Raw genomic sequence first — 26,354 nt, 5'->3', positions numbered from 1 at the left:
TGGGGACCCCCTTGACCGGGCAGAGAAGTTTGGTGGCCCTACGGCCTTCCTTAGGGGTCAAAAGGTCAAAAACGGGAGGGTTTGTCCACCAAACCGGTACGTGTTTACATTGGAGGTGGGACATCCGCCCTTCGGAGACGATGAGTCGTAGGGCCCCCAGATTCGAGATTCGAGCAACTCAGGGGCCCCTTTCCCATGTCCCCGAAGCACGAAGCTGTAGGACCTTGAAAAAAATGCCCGCCCGGCACCCTCAAATCTCTCAAAATGCTCTGATCATGTAAGAGTCAGAGAGGGCTGAGGGAGAGATTTTGTGCAGGAGGCTCCGAATTTTTCCCTCACCTTAGGGTCCCGCGCTTTCGTCAGCTCACTCGCGGAGGCCCCTGGACCCACCGATCCGAATTTCGGGCCTCTGGGATTTTTCTAAAAAAGTCCCACCTGCCATATACTTGAATGGGGTTCAAATAAATTGCGGGTGGACATGAAATTAACCAAAATCCAACATTTTTTCTATGCATAATTCTACAGTATTATGGGATAAAACTTACAAAAATGGATTCCTGGGAGCTTGCAGAGTACAGCTGATGAGACTTCAACCACGAAACTGCTAAAATATATCTGTCCACGGAACCATTAGGAAGGGCGTGCTGAATAAATGGCAAATGGGAGGTTTTTTTAAAAAAAAATGTCCATTTACAATTTATTCAGCGAGACCTCCATAGCGCTCCCGTGGACATACATTTTTATGCATATTTTACATTATTATTGGATAAAACTTACATGAATGAATTCCTCTGGGTGTCCTGAGTACAGTAAAGGTCTTTTCATTAACAATAACACACATTTGAAATAAATAAAGTTAAATAAAGTTGCTGTTTAATGAAAAGTGAGATACGCACCACATGTGGTGCACATGTGTGCCAAAATTCAACGCTCATTTTTATGCAAATTCTACAGTATTATGGGATAAAACTTACAAAAATGGATTCCTGGGAGCTTGCAGAGTACAGCTGATGAGACTTCAACCACGAAACCGCTAAAATTTATCTGTCCATGGAACCATTAGGAAGGGCGTGCTGAATGAATGGCAAATGGGAGGTTTTTTCCAAAAAATGTCCATTTACAATTTATTCAGCGGGACCTCCATAGCGCTCCCGTGGACATACATTTTTGTGCATATTTTACATTATTATTGGATAAAACTTACATGAATGGATTCCTCTGGGTGTCCTGAGTACAGTAAAGGTCTTTTCATTAACAATAACACACATTTGAAATAAATAAAGTTAAATACAGTTGCTATTTAATGAAAAGTGAGATACGCACCACATGTGGTGCACATGTGTGCCAAAATTCAACGCTCATGTTTATGCAAATTCTACAGTATTATGGGATAAAACTTACAAAAATGGATTCCTGGGAGCTTGCAGAGTACAGCTGATGAAACTTCAACCACGAAACCGCTAAAATTTATCCGTCCACGGAACCATTAGGAAGGGCGTGCTGAATATATGGCAAATGGGAGTTTTTTTTTTTAAAAATGTCCATTTATAATTTATTCAGCGGGACCTCCATAGCGCTACCGTGGACATAAATTTTTATGCATATTTTACATTATTATTGGATAAAACTTACATGAATGGATTCCTCTGGGTGTCCTGAGTACAGTAAAGGTCTTTTCATTAACAATAACACACATTTGAAATAAATAAAGTTAAATACAGTTGCTATTTAATGAAAAGTGAGATACGCACCACATGTGGTGCACATGTGTGCCAAAATTCAACGCTTATTTTTATGCAAATTCTACAGTATTATGGGATAAAACTTACAGAAATGGATTCCTGGGAGCTTGCAGAGTACAGCTGATGAGACTTCAACCACGAAACAACTAAAATTTATCTGTCCACGGAACCATTAGGAAGGGCGTGCTGAATATTTGGCAAATGGGAGTTTTTTTTTTTTTTAAATGTCCATTTACAATTTATTCAGCGGGACCTCCATAGCACTCCCGTGGACATAAATTTTTATGCATATTTTACATTATTATTGGATAAAACTTACATGAATGGATTCCTCTGGGTGTCCTGAGTACAGTAAAGGTCTTTTCATTAACAATTACACACATTTGAAATAAATAAAGTTAAATACAGTTGCTATGTAATGAAAAGTGAGATACGCACCACATGTGGTAAACATGTGTGCCAAAATTCAACGCTCATTTTTATGCAAATTCTACCGGGCCCGTATCTCTGGCCCCCGGGGGTCTATCGACTTGGGGGAGGTGGCTTCAGAAAGGGCCCTTCGAGGGCTATCACGTCACCGAGTTTCAAGTTGCTAGGTCTCTTCCTTTCATTTGACTATCAAAAATGTGGGGGGCCATAACTCCGCCCCCCGGGGTGTTATGGATTGGGGGCAGCGGTGTTCGGTAGGCCTTCTGGAGGTCTTACTCTGACCCGATTTTAGTGCAGTTTGTCCCCATTTTGGCGGAGTTACAGCTTGGCAAAGTGTGTGACAATTTGGTTTTTATATGCATATTTATACAGTATTATGGGATAAAACTTACAAAAATGGATTCCTCGGAGCTTGCAGAGTACATCTGATGAGACTTCAACCACAAAATCGCTAAAATTTTTCTGTCCACGGAACCACTAGGAAGGGCGCCCTGAATAAATGGCAACTGGGAGGTTTTAAAAAAAAAAATTTCCATTTACAATTTATTCAGCGGGACCTCCATAATGCTCCTGTGGACATTAATTTTTATGCAAATTCTACAGTATTATGTGATAAAACATACATGGATGGACTCTGCTGAGCGTGCTGTGCACAGTAGGGGTGTTTCCATTAACAATATTGCAGTAGTTTGAAATAAATCAAGTTAAATAGAATTGCTATTTAATAATCTGCAAGTGGACACATATGCCGTGAAATTTTTTCTATGCACATTTCTACAGTATTATGGGACAAGACTTACAAAAATGGATTCCTCGGAGCTTGCAGAGTACATCTGATGAGACTTCAACCACGAAATCGCTAAAATTCATCTGTCCACGGAACCACTATGAAGGGCGCGCTGAATAAATGGCAACTGGGAGGTTTTTTTTTTAAATAATGTCCTTTTACAATTTATTCGGCGGGACCTCCTTAGTGCTCCCATGGACATTAATTTTAATGCATATTTTACAGTATTATGTGATAAAACTGGCATGAATGGACTCTGCTGAGCGTGCTGAGTACAGTAGAGGTGTTTTCATTAACAGTAAGAGAATTGCTATTTAATAAACAGCAAGTGGACACATATCCCACTTTCCATATATTCATATAGGAATGCTATTTAATAAACTGCAAGTGGACACATATCCCATCAAATAAATTGCTGGTGGACATGCACCACATGTGGGGAAATCCTTTTTTTCTATGCATATTCTACAGTATTAGAATAGTTGTTTCGTGGACATGACTTGCAAGGTCCCTACGGCCGTGCGCCATTGGCAGCTCACTCGAGGCGGCCCCTTGACCCACCAAACTGAATTTTGGGTCCGTTAGACTTTTCTAAAAAAGTCCCACCTGCCATTTACTTGAATGGGTTCGGACTAGCGGGTTCGTGGACACGGTTCGCAACGGTCCGATCGGGCCGAAATTTGGATATGTGTCTCGGGGGGATCCCCTCAAAAGGGCATAGAAGTTTGGTGGCCCTACGATCTCATTAAGGGGTCAAAGGGTTTACAGAAGGGAGCCCACGTCCACCAAACAGGTACGCGTTTTGATTGAAGGTGGGATGTCCACATATCGGAGATGGTAGGTCGTAGGGCCCCCAGATTTGAGATTCTGGCATCTCAGGGGCCCCTCACCCAGGGCCCAAAGGTACGTAGCCCTAGGAACCAAGGAAAATAAAGTGCATCGCGCTAAGTCCTTGCGCTTTTGACAGCACGCTCTAGGGCCCCTCAGGAGCCACCGTTCCAAATTTCGGGCCCCTGGGACGTTTCTAAAAAAATCCCATCTGCCATTTATTCCCTTGCATTCGGCCTAGCTGATTCGTGGACACGACTCCCAAGGGTCCGATCGGGCCGAATTTTGGATATGTGTCTCGAGGGGATCCCCTCGACCAGGCACAGAAGTCTGGTGGCCCTACGACCTTCTTTAGGGGTCAAACGGTTACAGATGGGACCCCACGTCCACAAAAGTGTTACGCGTTTTGATGGGAGGTGGGACGTCCACAGTTCGGAGACGATAGGTCGTAGGGCCCCCAGATTTGAGATTCTGGCATCTCAGGGGCCCCTCACCCAGGGCCCCGAAGCACGTAGTCGTAGCACTAAAGGAAAAAAAGTGCATCGCACTAGGGCCCCGCGCTTTTGACTGCACGATCCAGGGGCCCCAAAGAGCCACCGTTCCGAATTTCGGGCCCCTGGGACTTTTCTAAAAAAATCCCACCTACCATTTATTTGAATGTGTTAAGCATAGCGGGTTCGTGGACACTGATTGCAAGGGCTCTTGGGCCCCGGGCCTTCGTAAGCTCACTGGGGGAGGCCCCAGGAGCCACCGTTCCAAGTTTTGGGCCCCTGGGATGTCTCCGAAAAAAATGTCCAACCGAGGCCCATTTCTAAGGCTAATGGTCAAATATTGGGTCCGTGGGACCAGGGGGTGGGGTCCGCAAATGTTCCGCATGTGATCCGTGGTCATTCTGTGAATATAATGGTCAAATGGACAAATAGTGGGTTCGTGGGACCCAGGGTGGGGGTCCGCAAGTGGTCCGCAGATGATCCGCAGTCATTGTTTGAAAATAATGGTCAAATGGACAAATAGTGGGTTCGTGGGACCCAGGGTGGGGGTCCGCAAGTGGTCCGCAGATGATCCGCAGTCATTGTGTGAATATAATGGTCAAATGGACAAATACTGGGTTCGTGGGACCCAGGGTGGGGGTCCGCAAGGGGTCCGCAGATGATCCGCAGTCATTGTGTGAATATAATGGTCAAATGGACAAATAATGGGTTCGTGGGACCCGGGTTGGGGGTCCGACGGGGGTCCGCATCGGTTCCGTGGTCATTCTGTAACTTTAAAGGTCAAATGGACAAATATAGGTTTCGTGGGCAAAAAAATCGTCCACCCCCCATTCGGGAAAATGCCACTATTTTAAACCTGAGGTGTACTGCTCCGTGCGCCACCCTGTGGAGAAGTGCTGAATGGCATTTAGGGGCCTCAAATTTGGGTGGGCTTCCGCGGGGCCCCTCGGGGGTCCAGATCCTCCCGCGCCGGTCAGGGGTCTCCCGTGGGCCGGCGCGGTCCGGCAGACATCGCGTCCGGCAAAAATGTTTTGGGGTCAGCGCGCCGGTCCCCTTAACCCACGTACACGAGCCCTCAAACTTATACCTGAATGGACGCTCCAAAAAAAAATGGACTTTATAGAGGAAGCGAAAGACCAGAGTGTGTCACATAAATATGCTTAAAGCCTATGTAATGAGGGATGTAACTCAGAGGGAGGTAGCTCAGAGTTTGCCAAAAGTCACTGATTCCATCTCTGCTTCTATGGCAGCCGTGTCCTGAGGAGGATGGGCTTACTGGACAATTCAAAGCTTTTAGAGGACTTAATGGCCCATTTGTGTTACTTGAGTGAAGTGTGTCGAAATGTTATTGCGCTCATTAAACAGTTTCCTGGTCTTTTTTCTGATGTGCCTAGTCAAACCACTGTACTGTAGCATGATATTGATGTGGGTGATTGCTCTCCTATCAAGCAGAATTCTTATCATGTAAACCCCATTAAGAGAGAAATAATGCAAGAAGAGACTGCATACTTCTTAGAACACGGTTTCGCTGTGCCAAGTTCCAGTCCATGGAGCTCACCTTGTCTGTTGGTGCCTAAATCAGGTGGGAAATTTCGATTCTGCACAGATTACCGCAAGGTAAGTTACATCACAAAACCTGACTCCTATCCTTTACCAAGGATGGATGATTGTATTGATAGGGTTTGCGCTGCAAAGTAACTAAGTTGTAACTAAGCTTGACCTATTAAAGGGGTACTGGCAGATCCCTTTGACAGCCAGGGCTTCAGAGATTTCGGCCTTTGTTACGCCTGACCACTTCCTGCAGTACAAGAGGATGGCTTTCGGTATGCAAAATGCACCCGCCACTTTCCAACGCCTAATGAGAATAGTGCTGGCTCGGTTAGAGAATTGTGAGGCATACTTGGATGACATTGTCGTTTATTCATCTGACTGGCAACAGCATCTAACAAATCTGTATGCAGTTTTTCATCGACTAAGTGATGCATCTCGTACCTTGAATCTAGCTAAATGTGAGTTCAGTAAAGCTGTCGTGACATATCTTGGGAAATGTGTGGGTCAAGGACAGGTGCGTCCTGTCGACATAAAAGTTGAGTGCATAATTGATTTTCCAGCTCCAAGAACAAAACGAGAGTTGCGTCGTTTCTTGGGAATTACAGGATATTACCGTGCTTTATGCAAGAACTTTGCTGACATTGCATCACCCCTTACCAACTTATTTGGTCAAACAAAGGTTTCAAGTACACAGAGTATCAGTTATCATTTAATGCTGTTAAAACGTTAATGTGTAGTGCTCCAGTACTATCAGATCCGGATTTATCGCCATTTAAATTGGAAGTGGATGCGAGTGAGGTGGGAGCAGGAGCAGTCCTTATTTAGGAGGATGACACAGGAATTCATCACCCAGTATCTTATTTTTCATGGAAGTTTACGAAATCGCAGCAACATTATAGCACAATCAAAAAGGAGGCTCTTTTGGCTTGTTGCTTGCACTGCAGCATTTTGAAATCTACCTTGATGCTTGTAATGTTCCCATCCTGGTTATACGGATCATAATCCCCTGGTTTTTCTTTTTCGAATGTCAAATTCAAATAAAAGACTGATGCGCTGGTCTCTTTTGATACAAGGTTTTAATTTGGAAATTCGGCACAAGAAGGGTTGTGAGAATGTGCTTGCTGATGCCTTGTCATGTGCACCATGTAACCTTGGGGATTGAGAATTGTCTTGTAATTACAAATATTGATTTGTAAATTTAAGGGTGTGGGTGCTACAGTTGTGAGGTTTTTGTTGTTCCTGCTGTCTGCTTCTCCTCTAGGATTGGTCTTGGATTTAATGAGAAGCCATTGGTGGTTGGACCAGAGAAAGAGGCCTGGACTATAAAATCCCCTGGAATTCCTCTGGAGGGAGCTCTTTGCTTTTTTTGTCTGCACTTTGTTGTACTGTGTGTGTGACCTGTGAGTGTAGTGCAATGTCTGTTGTGCTCTGTGTAGTGGTAAAAGAGTGCTGTTAGCCACTGATAACTGTTTGTGACATGCTCTAAAGAAAACTCAGTGCCTTTATGATCACCTCTGTCAAAGTGAAATGAATTTGAGAAGCTGTAGGGGGTGAGTGTCTTTTTTCTTTAGGCCGTACACTTCAGGGATGAGACTAGATTGATCACACTGGTGTGATTGGACATATTAAAAGGTAAAGTTCTTGTATTGTTCTTTTTTTTTCATTGCATATTTCACTTAATTGACACATATGAAACAAACATTTGTCTACAAATTTATTTTTCTCACATAAAATATGCTAATGAAATAAAACAACTTTTTTCCCCTCTCTGACATATTGTGAGGTTCAAGAGGGAACTAATTTAACATTTATATTATGATATAGTAAAAGAACTAGATTATATGGTAGATCTGATATTTACCCGAGAATAATGAAGATTATAGCTAGTCAAACTGCGTAGCTCTGTCTCAGTTCGCATCCCCTCGGTAGGTTTACACCAAGACCTGTTGAGCTTCTCATCAAAAACATAATGTCCATTCCAGTCTGTACGACCACAAGCATAATAATCTCCATCAAGAAACAAGATGATGACCCACATTACAGATCAGACAATATCCAAAAGATTTAGGCCAGCTCTGCCGAGTTTCATCTTCGGTTTCACCATTTGCTTTCTTAGCACAATGACAATAACCATGTTTAAAAGGCCGATAAAACATGAACATTATGGCAAATATAAACAAAAAAGGTCCCAAGAACATTGTCAGTGCTAAAGGATCATTCATCTTAACATTGCACGGGCATGAAAAGTGGATTTCAACCAATGCCTCTAATCCATATAGTAAAGCACTCAATGGAAATTGGATGAAAACATCACTCCGTTTCAGAAATGCAAGACATTACTTTATTAAAAGACTAGCCATCTTCTGAGGGAAGTTTGATGATGTTGTAGTCGAATTCTGCAAGATCTTTGTATGTGCACAGATCCCCCTACAATGAAGAAAATTTGAATTACTTTTCATATGAGTAGAATGAATAATTATTATTACATAATTTGTTTACACAAATTATGACCACACTGCAGAACAACAACAAATTTAGATGCATGCCTTTGTGTTTGTGTTAAATTAGCTTATTAGGACCAGAGTCACTAGGGGACTTTGTGATTTTTTTTCCTTTGACATTAAGCTCAACATTAAGTAAATCAATTCTTCACTTATCAGAGTAAAATGTTAATTGTCCGGGGGGAAAAAGTGGTTTTTTTTTGGCACAAATGTAATTTATTCTGAGGCAGTCTCATCAGTGCTCTATCAGGTATAACTTTAATCAGCATATTTTTTATATTTTCCTTAAATTGATTGCTGTTACACCTTTTAATATTATGAAGGACAATATTTCCCTAAACTGATTAAATGTACATGTCTCTATTTACACCAAATTCTTACATGTGACCAATACATTAAGTTAGAATAATAAGACAGTATATGGTTTTTACTATTAAAATGAAATCAGTATCAACAAACTCCATCTGTCCAAATGCATAAATAATGTTATTAATGTTTTACTTTTTTGACATACAAATATTAAATGTTGGAAAATGCAATGATACTTTTAAATATGATATTAAACCACCAGTAGGTGGTGACAATTCACTGTCTTAATGAGTGAACCATTGATTCAAAAGATTTGTTCAAACGGCTGATTTATTCAATAAATGAAGCAAGTAACCATTTTTATAAATGGCTCACTGAATCATTGACTCGTTCAAAAATGCTGAATCATCTCGTAATGAAAGACTGTTGTGTTGCTCGGAGATGCAGGACTGTGCTGCTGTGGCTTTGCTTAGAACTATTTACGTTAGCAAAATGGAGCAATAATTATCCATAATATGTCAAAAATGTAAGTCAGTTAATATTACTTGTTTATTTAACTAAAGGTTGAATAAAATCAATATCACATTTGCAATCAAGCTGAAATTCGGGAAAACATCACTCCTGGTTGTGTGATGTTGAATACAGTAGGTGGCCAACCAAAATGCCGGTTCTACCGACGCGTCTGTGGCGCTTTAACCACAAGTTATCAAACAAGCGCATCACAGCACATGCTTGCAAATAGACGACGTTTTGCCTCACTGATGTGTTAGATTTGACAGCTGCAGTTGGGGAAAATATATTTAATATTCACAGATGAAAGTTTGGTACTTATGAAGTTATGTGCATTTCTCAAGCAGGATAAATGTCAAGCCTGTGCCTGAGCCTGTATATTTTCTCTAAGCTACATGGTATTAAACCATATTTTAGATTTGACACATTTAAAAGGTGTGCAGTATTATTTATATTCTATGAATTTTGTGTTATATTATTCAAAATAAATTGTGGTTTATGTTGTAATCTTACGTCCACTCAGCGTGAAGAGCTGTTCAGATTAAAATTGGCAGCTTTGCAGTGAGTCAGTTTCATGGACGAAGGACAGAGCAAGTGTAAATATATTTTCTAGTCTATATTTCCATCTGGTTATGCCGCTGGTTTAGGTTTTTTTTTCTTATGTAACTTATTTGTAAATAGAGCAGACACTGTCTGTGTCTACACCGGACGCTAGAGTTGTCTGTGTGGCCCGCTGCGCTAAAAGTGTGTCTAAACTTGATGACATCACACTACAGTATCAAATCATGTGAACACAGTGTCAGAACATTTCATCATAAACAGAACGAGCATCAGTTCACTGATGGGGATCGTGTCCAGTGTATCCATCACTGGGTTCTGTTGTCTTTTGTCGGATCACGCCACTTGTGTCCGGTGTAGACCTGGCGTGTGTTTTTTAATGGGTTATGTTACAGCCCTGCTAGTTTTTAATGTTTTTATTAAATATCTGTATTGACTGCATGGTCATATCTTCGTATTATTTACTGCCATGTGACCTACAAAAGTATGGCTTGGCGAGCTGAGCAACGAGCATTGGTGGATGTGCTGTGTTTGTGCTGCTCCGGTCGTCTTCGTTTCGTCGGGTGAAACATCTCTCTCACTCGGCAGTAGAGTCTGGGAGAGTGAAGCAGTAACAACTTCCCCTCCGCGCTCAGAGCATTTAATATTCACTCTGATCCGAGCTCACTGATACCAGAAACACCACTGCCTTCACTCTGTGGATAAAGTATTTCAGTATGTTTGAAATGTTATGTTCATAACGTAGCCTATAAAAAAATTTTTTTTTCCCTATCACATGCCAAACTAATAACATTGTAAGAATTAAATCTGCTTTCTGCTGTGCAAATTTTGTTTGTGAGGAAAATAACAGTACATTTTTGTCAGTTATTTTAAAGACAAACTCATATAGCCTTTAACATCCCGCTCGACTCTTGCAGTCATTATAACCTGATCAAGCCATAGCTTAATATGTTTAACATGAATTCTTGCTGAATATGCAGTTATATTACGGGCTGTTGGCATGAATTGTACTCGTGATGGAGTGCTCTTGGATCGAGTGAAAACCATGACGCTCAGACTCTTAAAAAAAAAAATCTGCTCCTCGCTCCAGTCAGAATCACTCTGCTCTGCTCATCCTCTGCTCGGCAGCACGTCTCTGTCTCAGACGCGCGGGGAGGGTTGAGCCCTGAGTGGAGCATCGGTGGATGTTAAAAAGAAAACCGATGTAAATTACACAATTGAGTTAATCGATAAATCGATTTATCACCCAGCCCTTCTTGCTTTCATATAATTTAAGTAAAAAATAAAAAGTTGCAGCTGCGTTTAAATGCAGGTGTGTAAAATGTGTGCAAGATTTGCGCGGCGTGTGTGATTGCTGAGTGCAATGTGCAGCATTTATTCTTATTTGTTTTATCTTCATTAAAAATCTTGTTTGGTTTTATTTTGGATAATTGCATGTACAAAATATTTTACGTTGTAATGCATATGCAAAATGTGAATTATTATTCATATTCAAGTCTTTGTGCGAAAATTATTAATGTGCATGCATGACAGGGAGGCGCCCTATCGATTGCTTTAATTTTTTCATGAAAAATATATCTACAGGAAGCTTGAAATGTCTTTTAAACGAAAATGAAAGCTTTATGTAATCTGTGAAGGTTGCATTTATCTCTAAAGGCGCATCCATGAGAGAGTCAGCACTGTGAATTTCATCTTGCAGCCGACAAGAAACATTTGTTTATTAATAAATAATTAAAATGTCTACCTTTTCACAATTATTGGGCTACTTCTCCATGTGCTTTGTGGCAAACTTAATGCATGTGCTTGAGCGCGAAATATATTAAGACTTGATTTTGTAAATTTAATAGAAACCTCTGATTAGTTATATAACAAATGAACGACTAGAACTACAAAAATCTTATGTGGGGGCAGACCATTTTTAGTCTATAACCAAAACGACAGTCCTATATAAACCAGTTCAGCAAGTGAAAGCCTCATAAGACACTGTCCATATGAAAGAGCAATTCTCACCTTTATCTCGACCCCCACAAGCCACACATAACTAACCCCAAAAACCCAACCCCCTCCAGCTGAACTGAAGTTTGTCTGTTTTTTGGATCTGAGGAACGATGTGTTGTCATGTTACTGGGCTGAAACATGCCTGCACTCAGCTGCCTCTTTTTATTCATTATTTTCTCGCAGCCCATATTATTTTCACAAGACCATAATAATAATAACAAATTATCAATTGAGAATTATTCTTTATTTTACGAAAATCATTGTTATTTGTGAACATAGCATTTGAGGAAGGCTTTAAGACCAAGCGGAATCCTTTGCAGCTGCTCCCGCCTCACAGCGCGCTAACTGACCAAACATTTAGCAAGACTGGAAAACATTCAGTCTGCCTGAAGGAAGACGGATTTCATTGTAAGTTAATGCTGTTAAATAGAGAGAGAGAAAGAGAAACCTAGTTTAAAAAAAATTAAACCTTTTTTTGAAACCATGAATTTAAATACTTTTAAACTGACTTTAAAATCTCAAGGAGTTTATAAGTTAAGAAGGGTAAAATGTCACAGTGCATGTTAAATAGCCTAAATGAACTTGTGTTGAAAATATAATTAGAATTAACAATATAATTAGATTTTTTTTAAATGATTAATTCCTGTATAAAATGGGGCAGCAACCTTTATATCAAACATTTTTAAATCATCCAGAGCTGAGCAATTCGAGAGGCGGATCTGCGCAAGAGTACGCTAAGTAAATGTGATGCACAGTCATTTTCAGATGCAATGAAAACAAAAAAAACCTGGATAGCCTAGATTAAGCCCAGACTCTGTGTCACGGTTCATGAATGCACCGTCTCCTGCTGTGTTCATGTTACGTCATGTTAATTGTTTCATGTGGGTGGCAGCTACAGCTCATTCCAACAGCCTACTTAATGCCCTGTCTTTCGTCTCTTGTTTGTCAGATCGTTGTTTGAGGTCCTCATGGTTCATGTCTGTTCGTCCTTCAGCATTCCTGCTCTTGCTCTGTTTCCTGTTCGGCCACTTCTGGATTATCACCACCATTCACGGATCTATCACCAGCATCATCTCAAATCACCCACTCATTTGTCTGTGCTACCGTCGAGGTCCCTGCGTCACTCTCCAGCATCCATTCATCACAACCTCCATTCAATAAACATCATTTACTTCCCTTTGCCTCCTGTCCTCCATTATTATCGTGACAGAACGATCTGACCAACAATGGAGGCAGCGAGTAATCAACCATCAGCCCTTGAAGATTTTCTCAGCGCCAGTGTTCGGAGGATGGACTCCCAGGAGAGGAATCTTAATGACACTGGTCGCAAGGTTCAGGCTTTGGTGACGCAGGTGTCCGAGCTCACCCAACAGTTCCAGCTACTACGAGCTCCCACTGCGCCACTCACACCGCCTGTTCCCCCAGCACCATCAGAGACCCCCTCCCAGCCGGAACCACGTCTCCTGATTCCGGAGTCTTACTCGGGTGAGCCCAACTTTTGTAGAGCTTTCTTAACCCGCTGTGACATGCACTTTTCCCTCCAACCCAGAACCTTTGCCAATGAGAGGGCCAAGGTGGCCTTCGTGTTAACCCTGCTCTCTGGGAGGGCGGCCTTATGGGGAACAGTGGTGTGGGAGAACCAGGACCCATGCTGCGCCTTGTTTCAGTCACTCTCCGCCGAGATGAGACGGGTCTTTGATCGGGCCGTCGCCGGGAGGGAGGCGGCCAGGAGGCTTGCTGAGCTACGTCAGCATGAGAGATCCGTCTCGGACTATTCCATCAAGTTCCGAACCTTGGCGGTGGAGTGCCATTGGAGCGAGGAGGCGCAGTGGGACATGTCCCTGCATGGGTTGGCTTACCGCATCCAGAAGGAGATCTATGCCCTGGATCTCCCTACTTCTCTGAATGGGCTCATAGAACTGGCTTTGCGGGTCGACGCACGTCTGACGCGGATGGAGAGGCGGAGCTTACCCAGTACCACATCCAGGACACCGACTGACGTGCGGTTCAGCGGCGGGAACACGGCCAGCCTCTCCTACGATCACAAGCCCATGCAGGTAGGGCGAGCTTGTCTTTCCCGGGAGGAGAAGGAGAGGCGGAGGTCCCTTGGCCTGTGCCTCTACTGCGGGGGAACTGGACATCACGCTTACACCTGTCCGGTAAAAGGCCAAGCCCGGTAGTACGTATGAGGCTACTATCGGGTGGGATCTCCGCCGAGAAGACCTCATCATCATCTACGCTCCTTCCGGTAAGACTAAGATGGTCAGCACAGACCCCTGTCAAGCACTACTGGACTCAGGGGCAGAAGGTAATTTCATGGAAAGCACACTGGCACACAGACTACACATTCCCCTCAGAGCCCTTCTGCACCACATCACGGTTCACGCCCTCAATGGACAGAAACTCCCGGTAATATCTCACATCACTGAAGACATCACCCTCATCACATCAGGCAATCACTCTGAAACCATTTCCTTCCACATACTTGACTCTCCTTTGGCACCCATAGTCCTCGGTCACCCTTGGCTCCTCCTCCATAACCCCTAAATAGACTGGTCCTCTAACTCAATTCTAACCTGGTGTAAAAGATGTCATGAGTCTTGTTTAGTGTCTGCCTGTCCGTCTGTGTCTATGTCTGTGTTACAGGAGGAGGCGGTGGATTTGTCTAACGTGCCCGCGGAGTACCTCCACCGGAAGGAAGTGTTCAGTAAGTCTCGTGCTGCTTCTCTTCCCTACGACTGTGCCATAGAATTACTGTCTGGTAAGTCTCCGTATAAAGGCAAATTATGTTCACTTTCTGTTCCGGAGAGGGAGGCTATGGAGAAATATATTTCTGATTCTCTAGCTTCGAAGTTCATCCGCCCTTCCTCTTCTCCAGCGGGGGCGGGTTCTTTTTTGAGGGAAAGAAGGATGGATCACTGCGACCTTGTATTGATTACCGGGGACTGAACAACATCACGGTAAAGAATACTTATCCTTTGCCGTTGATGTCTTCAGCCTTCGAGAGGTTGCAGGGAGCGTCAATTTTCACAAAACTGGACTTACGCAATGCTTATCATTTGGTCCGTATCAGGGAGGGGGATGAATGGAAGACCGCATTTAATACCCCCAGAGGGCACTTTGAATATTTGGTCATGCCCTTCGGGCTTTCCAACTCCCCAGCGGTCTTCCAGGCACTCGTCAACTACGTGCTGCGAGATATGATTGATCAGTTCATATATGTCTACCTGGACGACATATTGATTTTTTCTTCTTCTCTCCAGGAACATGTGCAGCACGTCCGACGAGGGCTTCAGAGGTTGCTAGAGAATGGGCTTTTTGTCAAGGCAGAGAAATGCGTGTTTCATACACAGTCAATTCCGTTTCTGGGGTATATCGTGTCGACTGAGGGAATACGCATGGATCCCGAGAAGGTTAAGGCTGTGGTAGAGTGGCCAAGTCCAGATTCCCGTAAGGCCCTACGGAGGTTTCTGGGGTTCGCCAACTTCTACCGGCGTTTAATTCGCAACTTCAGCCAACTAGCCGCACCTCTGACCGCCTTGACCTCCGCCAAGACGGCGTTCAGGTGGTCAGACACAGCTGAGGCTGTGTTTGCCAAACTGAAGAGCTGCTTTGTTTCAGCCCCTATCTTGATCACCCCTGACCCAGCATGTCAGTTTGTGGTGGAGGTCGATGCGTCGGAGGTGGGGGTAGGAGCGGTGTTATCTCAACGTTCTCCCTCAGACAACAAGGTCCACCCATGCGCGTATTTTTCTTGTTATTTATCTACTGCCGAACGAAAATATGATATTGGTAACCGAGAATTGTTCACGCCTTCGTCCAGAGGTGTCACCGCACTTGGACTAGAGCCCGCGGGACTCTACTCCATGTGGGGGTGTGCACTAAGGCCAAAGCCGATCGCCACCGGTCTAGGCCTCCCGTATACGTCGTGGGTCAAAAAGTGTGGCTTTCTACTAAGAATATTCCTCTCCGCTCCGTATCTAATAAATTGGCTCCCAAATTTATCGGCCCGTTTACTGTCACCAAGATCATTAGCCCGGTGGCAGTCCGCCTTTAACTCCGTCCTGCGTACAAGAGAATTCATCCCGCCTTTCATGTGTCTAAAATAAAGCCCGTATTTCATTCTCCCGTTAATCCGCCTACCTCGGACAACTCCCAATTTCCAAGTTAATTGTTTCATGTGGGTGTCATCTGATCAGCGGCAGCTGCAGGTGCAGCTCCTTCCAACAGCCTACTTAATGCCCTGTCTTTCGTCTCTTGTTTGTCAGATCGTTGTTTGAGGTCCTCGTGGTTCATGTCTGTTCGTCCTTTAGCGTTCCTGCTCTTGCTCTGTTTCCTGTTCGTCCGCTTCTGGATTATCACCACCATTCACGGATCTATCACCACCATCATCTCTACCAACGCACTCAAATCACCCACTCATCTGTCTGTGCTGCCGTCGAGGTCCCTGCGTCACTCTCCAGCATCCATTCATCACAACCTCCATTCAATAAACATCATTTACTTGCATTTGCCTCCTGTCCTCCATTATTAGCGTGACACTCTGTTCCTAAATATATAATTATTATAATTACTGTTAACCCAGTACAACTGTTAAAGTGTGTTGTTCAAACCTTTTACATACGGAGAACTAGCCATTTTTGAGGAAAGTCATGAATTTATGATGCTGTGGGGCCTAACAACAAATTAAAAACTATCAGAAATTTTAGATGACAGATGAAAGCTGTAATACTAAGGTTGTCCACTAGATAAGAAGGATAAGAACTCTTTTAAGCCTATTAAGCTCTTAAGCAGTCAGTTTGAATGAAAAATAAATACACCAGCAGTTTATATGTTCTATTCTGTCAATATATCTTTATATAATAATTTCACAACTGCCAGTGTTGGGGAAACTACTCTGAAAACATTTAAGTATTAAGGAAATAAAGATACAAGCTATCCTTCTGAAAAAGTAGTTACATTTAAACTACTTTCAACTTTATTAATTTTGCTTTACAATTAACATTACAGAGAACTAAATAATTATTAATGCAATTATAATGAAGTTATAAGTAAAATAATTTGAGTTTAAAACACCACACTGTAATTCAATTATAATTTCAGAGAGTAGGGTAAATTCAGGTGATAAGACCAATACTGGTTATAATCCAAGAATCAAAACCCTTTTGTTTAGAACCATGCAAGCAAATGGTTGATTGTCCCCTGCTGACCTGGCTTCATGTTTCACAGAAAGAGCGATAACATGTAACTGAACAACAGAACAGAGAACACCTCAGGACTGTCACCACTTTCCCCTCCTTTCTCTACAGTCCAGAAAAACATGCGCTTTTCCTTTGTACAAACACAGGAACTCATATAGATGAGTTCGTAAAACGATCACATAAAAGTATGAAAGGGCAACTATATTCACAAATTATATGTCTTATATATATGCTTGATGTGTTTCATGTAATCGGTGCAAATTTAACCAATGTTTTATAACCCCTTTTAGCAGATAAAGCTTTTAAATATGTGTAAGATATGGAAAGTGTAGTGTTGAATGAAAGCTTGTTTTATTTGCACTACTTTGGTCAGAATGAAATGGTGAAATCTGGAATTGCACACGTTAAGAAACTTAATATAAGTTATTAACAAAACCAGCAAAGACACTGCCAGTGATGAATTAAACAGCATTTTAATGAATGCACTGGAAAGGAACAATATGGGGTGTGGCTAAGCCCTGCAACAGGTCTGTTTGGGACAGGCGCTTCTCGGAGGGACCAAATCAGCTCGTTTTAAAACCAAAGGGCACGAACAGATCTGTGCTTTTTTTGCTTTTCTCACACCCTTGGCTTTTAGCCTTTGGGTTTACTCGCTGTACCATCGAGTGATCAAGTAATCCTGAACTCAAATACTCAGTTGAAACCTCACTGACTGCCAAGAAACGAAACTCTCAGAAGAACTTAGAGTGCTACATCATCCATAAATAAGGCAACCGACTTCTGAAGTTACAAGGAAAACCCTTTCGTCACCACGTGTATCCCAAAAACGTCATCCAGACGACAGATCTGCAACCAATCCAAGGAGTAGGATTCCCTTAAGACGAGGCAACAAGCAAATCTCCAACTCATCTGAACCCCCATAGTGCAAATGCAATTATAACAAACAAATTGTCGGGTCTCGGGGCTAACCACCTGTCTTTCTGGTGTGGGTGTGTGTGTGTTGGGATGGTTTGACAGCTCACCACGTCTGCCTGTTTGTGTTTTCCCCGCCTCCCTTGTTCCCCGTTGTTAACCGTAATTGCTCGCCACCTGTTCTCTATGTCCTTCTAATTTTTTCCCCTTTATTATTCCCTGTGTTTCTCTGTCTATTGTCAGACTGTTGTTATTCGTTCCAATAGCTCCGATCATCTAGCAGCTCTTGTACTCACCCTGTCGTGTCTTGTCCTCAGGCTCCAGTGTGTTTGGCTTATTTCTCTGCTCTAGTTCTTACAAGCCCAGAGCTCCTAGTAGCTTCAGCTGTTCGTCCTGTCACTGCGAGTGAAGCCTGTGAAACGTGACTCATCTGCTGTTGATCCTGTCACTGCGAGTGAAACCTGTGAAACGTGACTCATCTGCTGTTCATCCTGTCACTGCGAGTGAAACCTGTGAAACGTGACTCATCTGCTGTTCATCCTGTCACTGCGAGTGAAACCTGTGAAACGTGACTCATCTGCTGTTCATCCTGTCACTGCGAGTGAAACCTGTGGAACGTGACTCTTTCTTCTCTGTCTCCGCTTTGTGAATAAAGCCTTGAGTTTACCCGCACCTGAATCCAGCCTGATTTCTCCTGACACAAATCTTCATTCCTTGCTGAAATAGGTGCAAATTAATCTTAAACAGTAATCTCTGCTTTTGTGTTTCTCTTGGTGCGATTAAGACCTAGAAACCAATACTAGAACCTTGGGACTTCATTCAGATTCCATTAATCCTAATCTTCAGTAACTCTATGTGTGTATGAGTAGTTCCATGTTACCTTAAAAGTAGATCAAGATGTTTGTGTTTCATTTATAAAGAAGCATTGTCTTTGGTTGTTCATTTAGAAGTTAAACTTTTCCCAGATCCTGTGTTACCCAGCTCGTAGTTTATAAATTATCACTTATTATATACTCGTTGGCTTCGAAGGAGTAACAAGATATACTGATTTTAACGTTCACTGGACAAACCATTGATGAAGTATAGGCTGATTAAATTTGGAATCAGCTCAGTTCGAATCTTTAGATTCAATTCCATTCTTTAAAAGAAAAATCCATTACAACGCGAAAAATTCTACAAACGTAACATCAATGTGTGACTGGATGACTTTTATCATGGTTTGTGGATTCATTAGAATCTGTTTCCATTTTAACTTTTGGATATTCTCAATGGGAAGACAATCCCGCTGACATTGAGTGATGTCTTGTCATTGATTACACCTGCTGGCTCAATCATTGAGTTGAGTTCTAGTGGAGGCCTAGTGGCTGTATAAGAAGCGAGTCTAAGTGTGGCAGGGTACTTCTGCTCTGTGTTCCTGTCTTGTGGGCCGTAAAAGTCCAGGGGTTTATGGCCGGTTGTTTTCCCCTGGTGTGTGTTGGTGCTCGAAGTGATGAGTGCAGGTAGCATAAAGCTTTCTGTTGTCTAAGAATGAAGTTCGGCGTGAGAGCGCTAGCTGTTGTTTCAGAAGCGTGTATCTATGGATGTTTCTCACACTGGTTTCATCTACGGCTGTTCTTATGGCTGTTTTGTATACCAGCTGATCCTATAGTTTCATTGTCTTTTGCATGCAGCTAACAGTGGGCCATCATGTGTACTGGACTGCTGAGTGTTCTGAGCATTTATATCCACAGGTGAATGTGTGATGAGCTGTGATCCTGAAGCTTAACAGAATGGGACTGTATTTGTTTCTTTTGCTTTAGTTTCTATTTGGTTTGTCAATAGTTTTATGGATTTGTATGCGCTGATTTGCTGTGGGGTTTGCCTCTTCTGTTAATGGTAAATTTTTATTACGGTCTCATTGTAACTGTGGGTATTTAACTGGTAAACTGTTGATGAGAAACATTCTTGACTGTTTTATATGGGGAGGTCACGTCTCTCACTCTTTTTAGTAGCATCGAACCTGTTCCCTTGATTAGCACCGAGGGTGCATGGCATTTCCCTGGGTGTAAGCCTATGGTGGTGTAGTCATCTCTACACCATTTCAGTTGTGTGACACCGTGTTGCTACAAATGCAAGATCAAAATGTATTAAACAAACCCTTTCATTGCTCCGCTCAACAACCAGACTGTCGGTATTAAATGCATGTGCTCGCTGTTCACTCTTTTCCTGATGTCACCGGGGTGGTGGTGCTAACAGGGTTTGGGCCTGTCATTGTTGTTTGCAGCTACATGTTAAGCCTCTAATGCTTATTAAAATACTGAATACTTTTTTGCACATTTTCTGGATCACTTAGACCCTTTGTAATGTAAGCTTATAAAACTCTTTAAAACTTAACACTTTTCCAAAATGTAATTTTCTGCATGAAACTAGAACTCATTGATGTTTGATTGTTTGCTTTTTGTTTCTTTAGAGAAGGAAATAAACTATACAAAGTTCTACAATTATAGAAAATAATACAGAAAGATCTGATTAAAGTAAAAACTTTATGAAAAAAATATAAACCCCCCCCCCAAAATATTTCTGACTACACTTGTTACGCTAAACAAATTTAAAGTCAGAATGAACAAAGAGTAAAAATTAAAAAAAGGTTACAAAACCGTTTACTTGTCAGGAAGTTACAGTGAAAGAAAAAAAGATATAGTCTATATAAACACTTCAGTAATATTCTATGCAATATTGTACTGATATAATTGTGTTTTAATAACAGTGGGACTAATCTTTTTAAAAGGCTTACCTTTGTTTCAAGTTGTCTTGTGTTGACTGTGTTTTTCTACTTCTTCACTATAGACAAATGGTTTACACCTTGACAAGAAATGGGAAGTAAAGTCTGAGAAAAGCTAGCACTGTACCTAAGGTGCAGAAAAACCCATATCCTGTTGCTGTAATGTGATAACCATCATTCACACATACATAAAAAATAAATATGACAGTCTAAACTCATAAATGATGAACCAGATGACACAGACGGGAAACATGCAGATCCACTTGCAAGCTTTAATAAAAGAAATGGTCATAAATGGACAGAAGTCAAACAATGGTGAACAGGAGTATTGAAGACAAGACAAAGGCGGTCCAATAAACAGGCGGAGATCAGTCGACAGCGTACGATATCCAGGAGGGCAAGACAAGAGAGTAATCCAGATACAGAACAAAGGTCCTGACAGGAGCAAATGGCATTAGAAAGCTCAGGTGGTGCTACGACAAAAAAAAAAAAAAACAACAACTAAATATAGCTGCAAAAATAACAACAACTGGTCGAAGGAATTAAATTTCTTATAACAAAGCAGCATCGGCAATTCCCACACTTTTTGCAAAATATGTAGCACTGATTTCAGTATCGGACATGGTGGGAAAAAATGACGTAATGCAGTACAATAAATCCCAATGGCACAATCGCACTGTGAAGCCACAAAGGGGCACACCCGCGATCAGGGCCTTGCTAATGGGGTGAAAGGTGGTGACGATTATAGGGGCCCACGGCTGAGGGGTGGCCCCGGGCGATCTCAATATGTCAAAATACCCGTCTTGGAAAGTATGTTCGGAAAAAAAACTGTCAATTTTGTCTTAAGTGAAAGTAAACAGTTTAGAAAAAAATGGGTTCTGTATTATATTGGATGCATTCATTGTCTCTTAAAGTGACCGCGCATAATTTAGCTACTAGCTGCTGTAATGTTAATCCAAGAAAATGAAAGAAAGAAAAACACTCCCTGCTCTTGACTGAATTACTTTGTAGTTTTAACAAGAATTAATGCACAGTCAAACCAACAATTATTCAGACACCAGATTTCATTTAAAATATATATATATATATATATATATATATATATATATTTTACTAGGTGCAGGACACTATAATGCATTTATGCAAGTGAGTATACAGTAGGTAGACATTCAAATGGCCCTTTTTACCGCTGCACGTACCGCTGCCTCGATGTAGAGCGCATTTGCAGCTTTTGACCACAAGTGGCGCTTTAACCACAAATTTTCAAACAAGCACATTACAGCACATTTTCGCAAATAGACGTCAGTTTTGCCTCACTGATGTGTTACATTTGACGGCTTCAGTCACAGTTAAAATATTTAATATATTCAATATGTAATGTTCACAGATGAAAGTTTGGTACTTATGAAGTTATGTGCATTTCTTAGAACGAATTCAAGCAGGATAAATGTCAAGCCTGTGCCTGAGCCTGTGCTTATATTTTCTCTAAGCTACATGGTATTAACCTCTTAGCCTGCACCCCGACGCCCTCTTCCTGAAAGCCTCTCAACTTGCACGTGTCAGTGATTATGAATAGATTAAATAAAACGGAACAAATTTAATCTTGACAAACTATGTATCATTATAAAGATCTAAGCCTCAAGCATCGACGACAGATCGCTGTTTTTCAATGGAAAGCTTATAAAGACTGTATTTGCTACATTTGTGTAAGCAGTACAAATAAAAAACATGAACATTAGAAATGCTATACATACCAGATCCGTCGTAATAACGAGTCATAATCACATCCACAGCTGTAAATCCCGGTTTAGTTAGAAAGGTAAGGGTCCACTGAATGACATCTCATGAAGCACGTTTAGTCCAATTAAGCAATAACGTTGTAATATGGATCATAATTCCTATGTTTATGTTTCAGGTCTTCAGCGACAGAACTGTTTGCGTCAGTTATGGAATAACTCACGGTTGGAAACTGCGTCTTGGTAGTAAAAAAACGGCATGGTTTTGCAGCGTACAGTGTCACAAACAGAATGAGACAATCCACCGGAAAAAAGAATGAATGAAAGATAGGCGAAAGATAGTATATTTGAATTTGGCGCTCCCTCGTGACGCGCTCCGACGCACCAGTCAGCTGATGGAGTTGGAACTTATAGCGATCGCCTTTTTGTCAATGTCACCTTTATTTATATAGCGCTTTAAACAAAATACATTGCGTCAAAGCAACTGAACAACATTCATTAGGAAAACAGTGTCAATAATGCAAAAATGATAGTTAAAGGCAGTTCATCATTGGATTCAGTTATGTCATCTCTGTTCAGTTAAATAGTGTCTGTGCATTTATTTGCAATCAAGTCAACGATATCGCTGTAGATGAAGTGTCCCCAACTAAGCAAGCCAGAGGCGACAGCGGCAAGGAACCGAAACTCCATCGGTGACAGAATGGAGAAAAAAACCTTGGGAGAAACCAGGCTCAGTTGGGGGGCCAGTTCTCCTCTGACCAGACGAAACCAGTAGTTCAATTCCAGGCTGCAGCAAAGTCAGATTGTGCAGAAGAATCATCTGTTTCCTGTGGTCTTGTCCTGGTGCTCCTCTGAGACAAGGTCTTTACAGGGGATCTGTATCTGGGGCTCTAGTTGTCCTGGTCTCCGCTGTCTTTCAGGGATGTAGAGGTCCTTTCTAGGTGCTGATCCAGCATCTGGTCTGGATACGTACTGGATCCGGGTGACTGCAGTGACCCTCTGATCTGGACACTGACTGGATCTGGTGGCCACGGTGACCTCGGAACAAGAGAGAAACAGACAAATATTAGCGTAGATGCCATTCTTCTAATGATGTAGCAAGTACATAGGTTGTTATGGGAAGTGTTTCCGGTTCCGGTTTACCTAATTAATGCAGCCTAAAAATCCTTTAACGGATTTGGATAATAAAAGCATATTAGTATGTTATGTGTATGCCAGGTTAAAGAGATTTAATCTAGATTTAAACTGCAAGAGTGTGTCAGCCTCCCGAACAATGTTAGGTAGGTTATTCCAGAGTTTAGGCGCCAAATAGGAAAAGGATCTGCCGCCCGCAGTTGATTTTGATCTTCTAGGTATTATCAAATTGCCTGAGTTTTGAGAACATAGCGGACGTAGAGGATTATAATGTAAAAGGAGCTCATTCAAATACTGAGGTGCTAAACCATTCAGGGCTTTATAAGTAATAAGCAATATTTTAAAATCTATACGATGCTTGATAGGGAGCCAGTGCAGTGTTGACAGGACCGGGCTAATATGGTCATACTTCCTGGTTCTAGTAAGAACTCTTGCTGCTGCATTTTGGACTAGCTGTAGTTTGTTTACTAATCGTGCAGAACAACCACCCAATAAAGCATTACAATAATCTAACCGTGAGGTCATAAATGCATGGATTAACATTTCTGCATTTGACATGGAGAGCATAGGCCGTAATTTAGATATATTTTTGAGATGGAAAAATGCAGTTTTAAAGCAATGTAATGTACTTCATGTGCCCAACAATGTGTGAAATTCCACATGCTTTTTCAATAAAAGATAATATAAAAAAAAAAAAAAAAATGCAGTTTTACAGATGCTAGAAACGTGGCTTTCTAAGGAAAGATTGCGATCAAATAGCACACCTAGGTTCCTAACTGATGACGAAGAATTGACAGAGTAACCATCAAGTCTTAGACAGTGTTCTAGGTTATTACAAGCGGAGTTTTTAGGTCCTATAATTAACACCTCTGTTTTTTCAGAATTTAGCAGTAAGAAATTACTCGCCATCCAGTTTTTTATATCGACTATGCAATCCATTAGTTTTTCAAATTGGTGTGTTTCACCGGGCTGCGAAGAAATATAGAGCTGAGTATCATCAGCATAACAGTGAAAGCTAACACCATGTTTCCTGAAGATATCTCCCAAGGGTAACATATAAAGTGTGAAGAGTAGCGGCCCTAGTACTGAGCCTTGAGGTACTCCATACTGCACTTGTGATCGATAGGATACATCTTCATTCACTGCTACGAACTGATGGCGGTCATATAAGTACGATTTAAACCATGCTAATGCACTTCCATTGATGCCAACAAAGTGTTCAAGTCTATGCAAAAGAATGTTGTGGTCAATTGTGTCAAACGCAGCACTAAGATCCAATAAAACTAATAGAGAGGTACAACCACGATCAGATGATAAGAGCAGATCATTTGTAACTCTAAGGAGAGCAGTCTCAGTACTATGATACGGTCTAAATCCTGACTGGAAATCCTCACATATACCATTTTTCTCTAAGAAGGAATATAGTTGTGAGGATACCACCTTTTCTAGTATCTTGGACAGAAAAGGGAGATTCGAGATTGGTCTATAATTACCTAGTTCTTTGGGGTCAAGTTGTGGTTTTTTGATGAGAGGCTTAATAACAGCCAGTTTGAAGGTTTTGGGGACATATCCTAATGACAATGAGGAATTAATAATAGTCAGAAGAGGATCTATGACTTCTGGAAGCACCTCTTTTAGGAGCTTAGATGGTATAGGGTCTAACATACATGTTGTTGGTTTAGATGATTTAACAAGTTTATACAATTCTTCCTCTCCTATAGTAGAGAATGAGTGGAACTGTTCCTCAGGGGGTCTATAGTGCACTGTCTGATGTGATACTGTAGCTGACGGCTGAATGGTTGCAATTTTATCTCTAATAGTAATAGTCTCCAATAGTAATTTATTTTTCGTTAATTTAGCCACTGTATTGAATAAATACCTGGGGTTATGTTTGTTTTCTTCTAAAAGAGAAGAAAAGTAATCGGATCTAGCAGTTTTTAATGCTTTTCTGTAGGATATGTTACTTTCCCGCCAAGCAATACGAAATACCTCTAGTTTTGTTTTCCTCCAGCTGCGCTCCATTTTTCGGGCTGCTCTCTTTAGGGTGCGAGTATGCTCATTATACCATGGTGTCAAACTGTTTTCCTTAACCTTCCTTAAGCGTAAAGGAGCAACTTTATTTAAAGTGCTAGAAAAGAGAGAGTCCATAGTTTCTGTTACATCATCAAGTTGTTCTGAGGTTTTGGATATGCTAAGGAATTTGGTTGCATCAGGAAGATAACTTAAAAAGCAGTCTTTTGTGTTAGAAGTGATGGTTCTTCCATACTTGTAACAAGAAGTAGAATTTACAATTTTGGCTATATGAAGTTTGCACAGAACTAAATAATGATCTGAGATATCATCACTTGGCTGAATAATTTCAACACCATCAACATCAATTCCATGTGACAGTATTAAATCTAGAGTATGATTTCGACAATGAGTAGGTCCTGAAACGTGTTGTCTAACACCAATAGAGTTCAGAATGTCTATAAATGCTGATCCCAATGCATCTTTTTCAATATCAACATGGATATTAAAATCACCAACTATTAAAACTTTATCTGCAGCCAGAACTAACTCGGATGTAAAATCACCAAACTCTTTAATAAAGTCTGTATGGTGCCCTGGTGGCCTGTATACAGTAGCCAGTACAAACATAACAGGGGATTTATCATTAACATTTGTTTCTCTGGATAATGTTATATGAAGCACCATTACTTCAAACGAGTTATACTTGAAGCCTGCCCTCTGAGAAATCCTGAAAACGTTGTTATAAATTGAAGCAACACCTCCACCTTTGCCTTTTAGACGCGGCTCATGTTTATAACAGTAATCTTGGGGGGTGGACTCATTTAAAATAATGTAATCATCAGGTTTTAGCCAGGTTTCTGTCAAACAGAGTACATCTATATTATGATCAGTTA

General features: G+C 41.5%; 2 protein-coding genes and 1 long non-coding RNA gene across 5 annotated transcripts in view; all 3 read right to left on the bottom strand.

Moving 5' to 3' along the window:
* Positions 1–21,017, bottom strand: part of LOC132103759 (uncharacterized) — a 39,152-nt gene extending 18,135 nt beyond the window's left edge. Inside the window, exons 1-2 of the long non-coding RNA XR_009423463.1 lie at positions 20,591–21,017; positions 7,690–8,255 (exon numbers count right to left, since the gene is read on the bottom strand). This is a non-coding gene — a long non-coding RNA (uncharacterized LOC132103759). The remainder of the gene's footprint in view (positions 1–7,689; positions 8,256–20,590) is intronic.
* The window catches only part of LOC132139998 (gastrula zinc finger protein XlCGF7.1-like), a 136,938-nt gene that overhangs the window by 40,780 nt on the left and 69,804 nt on the right, over positions 1–26,354 (bottom strand). The window lies entirely within an intron of this gene.
* Positions 1–26,354, bottom strand: part of LOC132140035 (gastrula zinc finger protein XlCGF8.2DB-like) — a 108,066-nt gene that overhangs the window by 63,590 nt on the left and 18,122 nt on the right. The window lies entirely within an intron of this gene.

The sequence above is a fragment of the Carassius carassius genome, chromosome 1 (assembly GCF_963082965.1).
Source record: "Carassius carassius chromosome 1, fCarCar2.1, whole genome shotgun sequence".
NCBI classification, from domain to species: domain Eukaryota; kingdom Metazoa; phylum Chordata; class Actinopteri; order Cypriniformes; family Cyprinidae; genus Carassius; species Carassius carassius.
Note: the sequence above shows the minus strand (reverse complement) of the source record. Positions and strands in the feature narration are given on the sequence as shown.